Consider the following 10,018-nt stretch of genomic DNA (forward strand, 5'->3'; position numbering starts at 1 on the left):
TTAATATATATTAGTTTCTATTTAGAGAAATTCCTTTAGCTGTTCTCTTAGAGTATTGGTCTATTAATGGCAAATTCTTTGTTTTTCTTCATCTGAGAATGTCTTCATTTCTCTTTTATTTCTGAAGGATATTTTCTCTGTATATATGATTCTGGGTTGAAAGTTCTTTACTTTCATACTTGAAAATTGTGCCACATTTTTCTTGCCTCCATCGTTTCTGATGAGAAATGAATTGCAATTCATCATTTTTCCCCTGTGGGTAATGTGTCATTTCTCTTTCTGCTTTCAAAACTTTTTCTTAGTCTTCAATTTTCACAAATTTCACTATGATGTGTCCTTGTGTAGATTTCTTTAAGTTTATCTTGTTTGGGGTTTTCTCAGCTTACTGATTCTGTAGGTTTATGCCTTTTGTCAAATTTCATTCATTATTTCCTTGACTACTTTTTCAGACCAATCCTCTTTCTCTTCTCTTTCCAGGACTCCAATGACAAGAATATTAGATCTTTTGTTATAGTACAATTGGTCCCTAAGACTCTTTTTTTAAAAATTCTGTTTTCACTGTTTTTAGGTAGAATAATTTTCATTATTCTATCTTTCAGTTCACTGATTCTTTATTCCCTTCATTCTGCTATTGAGTTCATACACTGAGTCTTTAATTGGGATTATTGTATTTTTCCATTCTAAAAATTCATTTAATTTTTCTTTATGTCTTTTATTTCTTTCCTGAGACTTTCTATTTTTCATTTGTTTCAAGTGTGCTTATAGCTGTTCATCGAAGCATTTTTATTTTTATTTATTTGTTTTTAATTATACATTTTTATGGAGAACAGAGTTGACTAATCAGTATTTGTGTACAGTCTGTGATGATCAAATCAATGTTAGTAGCATGTTCATCATTATAAATTGTAATTATTCTTTGTGTCCCTTACCCAACTACTTCTTAATCCCCCTTCCCATCCCCTTTTCCACCTCTAGTAACTATAGGTGTGTTCTCTCCTTCTGAAAGTTCAACATTTTATTGTGGTCTTTTTTTCCTTTTTAGCTCCTACTTATAAGTGAGGACATGTAGTATTTCTCTTTCTAGGCCTGTCTTATTTCAATTAACATAATTTTCTCCAAGCTCATCCATGTTGCTGTGAATGGCAGAATTTCATTCTTTTTATGGCTGAGTAGTATTCCATTGTGTATATATACCACATTTTCCTTATCCAGTCATCTGTTGATGGAGATTTAGGTTAGTTCCATATCTCGGCTATTGTAAATAGAGCTGTGTTGGACATAGAAGTACAGGTATCCCTTTGACATGATGATTTCCATTCCTTTGAGTATATACCCCAAAGTGGGATTGGTGGATTGTATGGTAGTTCTATCTGCAGTTGTCTGAGAAACTTCCATACTGTTTTTCATAATGGCTGTACTAATTTACAGTCCTACCAACAGCGTAGGAGGGTTCCCTTTTCTACGCATTCTCACCAGCATTTGTTATTCTCTTTTTGATAATAGCTAGTCTAACTGGGGTAAGATGATATCTCAATGTAGTTTTGATTTGCATTTCCCTGATGATTAGAGATGTTTTTCATGTACCTGTTGGCCATTGCATGTCTTCTTTGAAAAAATGTCTATTCAGCTCCTTTGCCCATTTTAAAATTGTATTATTATTATTTTTTTAACTGTCGTTTGAGTTTCTTGTATGTTCTGGATATTAATCCTTTGCCAGATGTACAGTTTATGAATATTTTCTCCCATTCAGGTTGTCTTTTCACTCAGTTGACTGTTTCCTTTGCTGTGCAGAAGCTTTTTAGTTTGATATAATCCCATTCATTTATTTTTTCTTTCATTGCTTGTGCTTTTGAGGTCTTATTCATAAAGTATTTGCCCAATTCTACATCCTGAAGTGTTTCCCCTATGTTTTCTTCTAGGAGTTTTATAGTTTCAGGTTGTAAACTTTATGTCTTTAATCCATTTTGAGTTAATTTTGTTATATGGTAAGAAGTATGGGTCAAGTTTCATTCTTCTGCACATGAATATCCAGTTTTCCCAGCACCATTTACTGAAGAGACTGTTCTTTCCCCAATGTATATTCTCGGTGCCTTTGTCAAAAATCAGTTAGCTGTGGGGCCGGCCCGGTGGCGCACTGCTACAGTGCGACGCTTGGGAGCGTGGCGGCGCTCCTGCCGAGGGTTCGGATCCCACATACAGACCAGCCGCTCACTGGCTGAGCGAGGTGCGGGAGCAACACCGAGGGTTGCGATCCTGTTGCCGGTCCCGGTCCGGTACGGGTGCGACACTGAGGGTTGCGATCCATTGCCGGTCACGAAAAAAGACAAAAAGGAAAAAAAAAATCAGTTAGCTGTAAGTACCTGGGTAGATCTCTGGGTTCTCTATTCTGTTTCATTGGTCTGAGTGTCTGTTTTTATACCAGTACCATGCTGTTTTTGTTACTATAGCTTTGTAGTATAATTTTAAGTCAGGCTGTGTAATACCTCTGGGTTTTTTTGTTGGTTTGTTTGTTTTGCTCAGCATTGCTTTGGGTATTCAGGGTCTTTTGTTGTTCCATACAAATGTTAGGATTGTTTTTTCTATTTCTGTGAAGAATGTCATTGGTATTTTGATGGGAATTGCATTGAATCTGTAGATCACTTTGGATAGTATGGACATTTTTATGATGGCTGCTTTAAAATTTTTGATTAATAGTTCTAACTTCTCTCTCATGTTGGTGTTGGCTAGCATGCATTGATTGTCTTTTTTTCTTTTTGGTTTGAGATCTTTCTACTATGATAAGTGATTTTCTATTGAAACCTAGATAGACATTTTGGATTTTATATTATAAGACTTCGAGTCTTATTTAAGCCTTCTCTTCTGGCTGCCTTTTTTTGACAGTGCTCTGGCAAGGGAAGTGGGGGCGCAGTCTTGTTACTGTAGAAATAGAAGTCCAGGTTCCCCATTCAGCCTCCTTTGACACCTGTGGGGCCTGGCTCCTGGCTGGGGATGGAAATTTCATCTCTCCAGTAGACTCTGCTTATACTTCCTTGGCTGGAGGGGTAAGAGTACTCCATGTGACTCCCACTTATAGCACAGAGTGGAGAGATTGTGGCTTCATTACCACCTGAAGGTGGTGAAAGTTCTGACTACTTCACTTTAAATTTACTTCTTCAGTGTCTGTTTTCTTCTAAAAGATAGAAAAGATTCTATCTTTTAGAATCTTTCTGCAATGTGATCATGCTCTGAGATGACGGCAGAAAGAAAGTATTACGGTGGGACGAGGCAGCCTGGGCGGGGGCTTCATCTTCCAGCCAGCTGTAGGAGAACTGATTGAACCAGTCCTTTTAATGCTACATTTTAAGGAAGTCTGAATTTCACCTGAATGTCTGTACCTTTTGGTCCAAAACTAGGAAGCCATCCTTTTTGGAAAAGATATGATTGAAAGTGCTGCAAGAGTTGCTCCCTCCATGGTATAAGTCAAAGTCTAGCCGTAAACCAAACCATCCCCCTCCACCACCAAGTTCTTCTTTGATAAAATATGTTTTCTTCACTCCACTTAAAGACCTTGAAATTAGGGCTAAATGTGTAGAGGAAAATTTCACCTGTGCCATAATAATGGTCACTGAACTCAAAAGGATGAATCATGTACACTTCAAAAATCTGATTATCCATATCTTGGATGACCAATAGGACAGGACTATCTAGCAGTGCCAATTTGCGATAGTTTTCAAGCTGGTCCAGTGCTCTAACATGCCATAGGCCAGTCTGCATGCATACCCTTGCACTCTTCCTGGAAGGCATCAAGCCAGCTGCTCTATGTGCATGTTCTCCAGGAGTGCGCTGGGCAGCTTCAGGATCTGCTGGTGCCTTCTTGTCCTCCTCTTCATAGTAGCTGCATGTGCTCTCCTTGCCCTTTGCCTTCTCAGTGGTGATCATCTCCCAGCTCTGGGTTGTCAGCTCGCTGAAGAAATTGATCATATTTAGTTCTTCCCTTCCCACCACCACAGAGCCTTGCTCTTTGGCATCTTCCCCATAGACATCAGGAGACCACTGAATAAAGAACGTGTACAAATGATCCACCTTTTCTGGAGGAACAGCAAACCAGTACTCGGGCTGCTTTCTTTGTTGTACTGCTGGACCATGGCTGCGGTATGAGTGGAAAGGATTTTCTCATTGGTTTTCCCACTTTGATGCACAGAAATGTGGGCGGGGTCTTACTTTTTTCTTCTTTTGAAGAAAGTATATCTTCAGTAGGAATTCTCTTTAATAGCCATAACTGAATTTCAGATTTATTATCCATTTATGCACCTTGACAGCTTTTATCCAGAGTAGATTCCAAAGACAGGTCTAGAGACTCTTTAGTCCTATTTCCTTCTGCAGAAAAGGCTAGTTTCAGTGAAAGGGGCTCTCTCACGCCCAGGTTTTATGTGTCTCATTATTGCCCTCAGCTGGGGGATCACCTGTCTGGGGAAGATGTTGGGAAAGTAGAATAATTTAATCAGGCCCTCTCACCTTAGGTCTGGTTGGGGGTGGTGCAGCACATTCTTTGTAAGTAAATTGTGTGTGTGTGGGTGAAGTTAGTGTGCATGTGCAGCGCTGTGGCTTGGCTGGCATCTGCCTCAGGCTGCCACCATTATGCACAGCCGTGCTTTCCAACCTACAGCTTCCAAGGACCTGTTTGCCAGTTACCCAGCTCATAGACCTGCATGTGAGGGGTCTGGTTACCAAGCCTGATGTGTGAGGGGTCTGGGGACCTAGCCTGGCATGTGAAGGGTTTGTGACCCAATCTGGAACGGGCTTAAGGGGTCTGTGAGCTCTAGACCCAGCCCTAGCTTGACAATTGGCCCAGTTGGCAGTATTACGGGCAGGTAAAAGAGCTCAATAATGGGCAATGTCAGCAGGATTCCAACATTAGCCTAGTGCGACAACTGGCATGGTTGTGTAGCTTTATAGAAGAGAACTAGTAAGGGTGATGTCTATTCTCATTGACTCAATATTTTTGCCGTCACTTAATTCTGCCTTCTGCAAATTTTTAGGTAACTGTGACCCTTCTTTATTCTTATTTAGGTAACATTCAGTAAGTTTAACTTTGTCTAGATCTTCATGTCTGTTCAATGTATTTTCCACCTGGCTCTCTGGGGAACCAGATTGATTGTCCACCTCTAGCATTATATCTTGCTTCTCACAGGTTTATAAATCTAGGGCCCCCTTCAGCATCACTCTCTGTTCTTTCTATTCCTGAAAAGGTCAGGGTTGACTGCACCTGCATTTCTACAGCAGAATAGGTTATTTGTGACCCAGCCTTCTTTCGCTCCTCTGGGTCAAGAGAAAGGCACTCCTTTGAGGTGTTTCTTTTGTCCATTCCACTATCAGTTTGAGAAGAAAGTTCTTCCAAGTCAACAAAGTCATCATTTTCCCTCTAAGGGAGTTTTTTTTTTTTTTTTTCCTTTTTGTCTTTTTTTGTGTCCGGCAACGGATCGCAACCCTCAGTGTCGCGCCCGTACCGGACCGGGCCCAGCAACGGGATCGCAACCCACGGTGCTGCGCCCACACCTCGCTCAGCCAGTGAGCGGGAACCGGTCTGTATGTGGGATCCGAACCCTCGGCGGGAATGCCGCCGTGCTCCCAAGCGGCGCACTGTAGCAGTGCGCCACCGGGCCGGCCCTCTAAGGGAGTTTTTTGGCTGTAGATTCAAATGCAGAGTATTACAGAAGGTTCCTTGCTGAGCTCAGTCACTGTGGGAGATCCACTGATTGTCTCCCTGGAGGATTCCAGTTTCTTTAATTTTTCTGACACATAGATGTCTAAGGGCTTTGTATGTGTGTTTTTTGTTGACTTCTCCAAAGGCCCAAAGGAATTGGAGTAATGGTTCTCTCTCCATTCTGCTGATGTTTTCCCTTGCCGATGGATTTGAATTTACTGAATGGGTTGATACCCTTTTCTGAAGCCAGGTGTCCTCGTTCTTTAGGCCTGTACAGAGGACAGAGATCATGAGGTAGGTCAGATGGCAAGGCATTTTCGGTCTTCATGTGGGGAATGTCATTGTAGAGAGCAATGCAGACAACCTTTTGCATGGGGCAGATGAGGCTGTACCCCTCACATCCATTTTCAATAACCAGGGGATCGGACTTACGAGGGTCAAACATGATGTTGTTAGAAGTGACAATCACGACGTCTCCAACCACACCCTTTCCATCCATGAAGTATCGTCAATTCATTTTTAGAAATTTCACCATGCCTGGCTCATCTTCTTCAGGAGTAGATGATAAGACTCTTTCAATGGGCTTTAAAGCCTTTTGTGCCAACTCAGCATCAGGCAATTTATCATATTTTGCATCTGATGGTGAAGGAGAGACAGTAGCACCAGGAATGGATGATGATAGCTTTAAAGTACTGGAAGGAAAGTTGGCATCTGGTGTAAAAAGGACCTGGCCTGGAATACTCGTATGTGTGAAAAGTTTATTCAGTTCTACTAACTTGTTGGGAGTGATGTTAAACTTCAGGGCTGGGGAGTTTAGGGTGTCCTGGCTTCTGTCAGTGTATTCCATAGTATCATGGGGCTTCTGAACCACCATCGCCTTCTCTTTTTTGTCATGTGTTTTATTTTGATTGTTATCAATACTATACAATCTCTTTAGTTCTGTACACCTGATCTCCTTCAACTGACTACTTTTTCTCTTTTTTTCTCATCTGTAATATATTCCTCTTCCACAGCAATGTTGCACTTGTTCTGAAATGACTGCACTAGCATCTTCTTTCCCAGTGTGAGCCCTTGCAGCTGTACCTGAGGCTGTCTCTGCATTTTGTTTGACTTTTTTTTTCTTTCTCAATAGTTCTGGAAATCGGAAGTCTGAAATTGGTTTCACCAGGCTCAAATCAAGGTATGGGCAGGGCCATACTCCCCCAGAGGCTCTTTCCTTGCCTGCTTTGACTTCTAGAGCTGCATTCCTTGTGGCCCCTTCTTCCATCTTCAAAGCCAGCAGGATGGCATCTGGCTTCCGTGCACATTGCCTTCTCCTCTGCCTGATGAATTCCACCTCCCAGGTGAAGTAAGTGGTGCAGTTAATATGGTGAGAGTAAGGTTGATAAACATGAGGTAAGGAACAAAATGAAAGTGACAGTGGTTTGGATTAATCACTATAGAATATTTTTTAAAAGGACAAAAAAAAAAAAAAGTAAGCTGGTAAACATAAGTTTTTTGGTTGTGAAAATCTACAGAGTTTTTTTCATTTTGTGTTCCCTTGCACTCCCCACCCCCAATTTTTTACTTTCAGAGAGGCAAGGAAAGAGTCCAGGTTGACATAGCTAGTGAGTGGTGAAATTTGATTCAGAGCCAAATCTGTCTGGCTTCAAAGTCTATGCTCTTTCCGTGGGGAGGTCAAGGAATTGTGAGGTTAGATATTAGATAGGTGATCCCTTTGCAGGTGGTCATGGCAGAATTTAGGAGGAAGATGAAGACATGATTGTAGATTTGAGCATTAGGGAAGATTAGAAAAAAAGAAGAGATAGAATACTTTTTTGCTTACCCGTATAGCAATTTACTAATTTTTCTGTGTTGAATTTTCTACCATTATAGTAACAATAATATCTGCAATACAGTATCTTTGTAAGGTAATGTCATATAATATCTATAAAGCATTTAGTGCACTCATATATGTTCAGATTTAATACCGTTTAATGTCTTTGAATATGATTGCTATAGCTCTTCTGTTCAACAAAAGGAAACCAAATTAGAATCATGGCAAATAAGTATTTTCTAATAAGTGAAACTCTTTAAAAGTGGCACTGGGAAAAAATATATTTGCATTTGCTTTTTTATGCACAAGATCCCTGGAGGAATGAACAGGAGGTTTATAACGATGGTTCTTTGTTGCAGGGTGGGGAGAGTGGTGCTGGTGGCATGGTTGCAGAACTGGGCAGAAGATGGGTTGGAAGGGGCTTTTTACTAGTATAATTTTATAATTTTTAAGGTTTGATCCCTGTGAATGTATTATTTATCCGAATTTTCTAAAAAAGGAAAAAATTGGATTGGCACTCTAAAGTATTTGTTGGTTCCCTTCCCATTAACCAAGAATGTTTTAAAGAGATATTTCTTCAGTGAGTGAGAGGTAGAATTAGATGCCCTCTACTATCCCTGTGTTGTGATTACCTGAAATGTAAGTGGATTCTCTATTCTCCCGAATTTCAGTCAGGAAATATACACTAAGTACATTCTGTAGTGTGTCTGTTTAGTTAGTCAAATCCAACAAATACTGCTTCTAAGTGCATATTTTGTCTACTTTTTATGTCTACTGGATTACTTTTGTCAACTAATAAGGCTTTACATTAAAGGAGGGATTTGGCTACACCTAAAATCGCTTCACTAGTATTGAAAACATTGTCCAGCCAGTGTCTAAGTGCCAGATGTGGCCCCTTGATTGATGGCAGCAGAGTGACCTGTTGACCCATATTGGCATCACCCAAAGGCCAAGCCTACAGGTCAGTTATCGGTCCATTCTCCTTTCCTAAAGGAGACAGGTTGCCCAATATCCTTATTCATCTAATAGTTTCATGTTTATGTGGAAAGACTCTGAACTGAGCTGCTCACCTTAGTTTGACTTTTGTTCTGACTTGTGAGCCTGTTTGGATTCTAGTTTCAGGGTTGTTGACCTCTTGTTTGCTGATACTCACATGAACCATGCTCTGTGGCTGGGTCTATTCTCTGTTCAGAATTCCATTTTTTTCTTTGATCTCTGACAGACCTTCAAGAAATATTTAAACTTCCCAAAGAGAATAATTTTCTAAATCACTATTATGGTGTTACCTCTTTAATTATTTTAGCATTAAATTTTACTCTCTGTAAAACAATGGTATTATTGCATGACATAAAAGGACCCTTGTTATATTGTCATCAAATCAACCTGCTAGTGGTGTGGAAACTTGTGACCTTTACAATGTGCTGGAATTGAGAAGAAATTTTGTTTGTATATCATTTTATTGAACATAATTCATCAGGGTTGATAAAATAAAGGACAATTATCCAGAAGCACTGTGTTTCCAATAAATTTCCTCTCCTATGTGTGAGTTTGGGAATGAATATTATTAAGACAACACTTGAAAAATTTTACCAATATTGATATCATCCAACTAGAGAGTGGATAGCAAATGACTCAATTTTTAGAGGTAAGTAAATGCTTCCAGGTAACTCTGGCACCAGAGAGTATGTTGGAGACATTCATTGTTAAATAAAATGAGTTAAATAATTTATGATCATATTTCCCTCAACTTCAAAAACCACATTGCTATATACTAGTTCAGTCATGCTTATTTTAAGCTATATCAAATAGAATCTAAACATACCTTCGGTTAATTGGCTTCCACATAAGACATCTTTCTAAAGTGCCTGGGGATTGCAAAATTTTTATCAGTAGCTTTTGAGAGAGAACCTTTGTGAAATTTGAACATATTTTAATATTAAAGGTTGGCTTTTACAACTAAAAATTTCCCTAGGGACTGACTTTGTTCCTAGTTGATTACTCAGTGCCACATCACTGGACAAAAATTCCTGAGTTCAGCTACCTCTAGGACACATTTGTTTTGATAAGAATATTTAACTGAAGAGTATACCAAATATTTGCTCTGTCTTGTTTCTTGAAACTTAAGTTATATGTGAAAGCTTACCTAAAGCAATTGTAGGATACTATTTGCTTTAGATTTTTGTAGGCTGATAGCATCATATCCATAAACACTAAAGCAAAAAAATACAACATATGAGATCCAGAAGAGCATAATCATACACTAAAACCATTTTTTTTACTAGAAAAGTAAAACATAGTAATGTAATTATATCACATCGATACTCACTTCTTTTAGCTAAAAATAATTTACTAAGGAGAATAACTTTCATAGTTTGCTTCTGAATTTAGGCAAATGGTAATTAGGATAGTTATAAAATTCTCGGTCCATGACTGAGAATTTTATTATTTCATTTTTTTCTAGCACTGATTGTTGCCCTTTAAAGGTACTGCTAAACCTAGTTGATTTGAACCTCTTTGAA

General features: G+C 39.3%; 1 pseudogene; it reads right to left on the bottom strand.

Annotated features, from left to right (window-relative positions):
• Window positions 1-3,374: 3,374 nt before the first annotated feature.
• LOC103606805 lies at window positions 3,375-6,806 on the bottom strand (annotated as a pseudogene).
• Window positions 6,807-10,018: the final 3,212 nt, after the last annotated feature.

This window comes from Galeopterus variegatus, unplaced genomic scaffold (assembly GCF_000696425.1).
Source record: "Galeopterus variegatus unplaced genomic scaffold, G_variegatus-3.0.2 Scaffold6855, whole genome shotgun sequence".
NCBI classification, from domain to species: domain Eukaryota; kingdom Metazoa; phylum Chordata; class Mammalia; order Dermoptera; family Cynocephalidae; genus Galeopterus; species Galeopterus variegatus.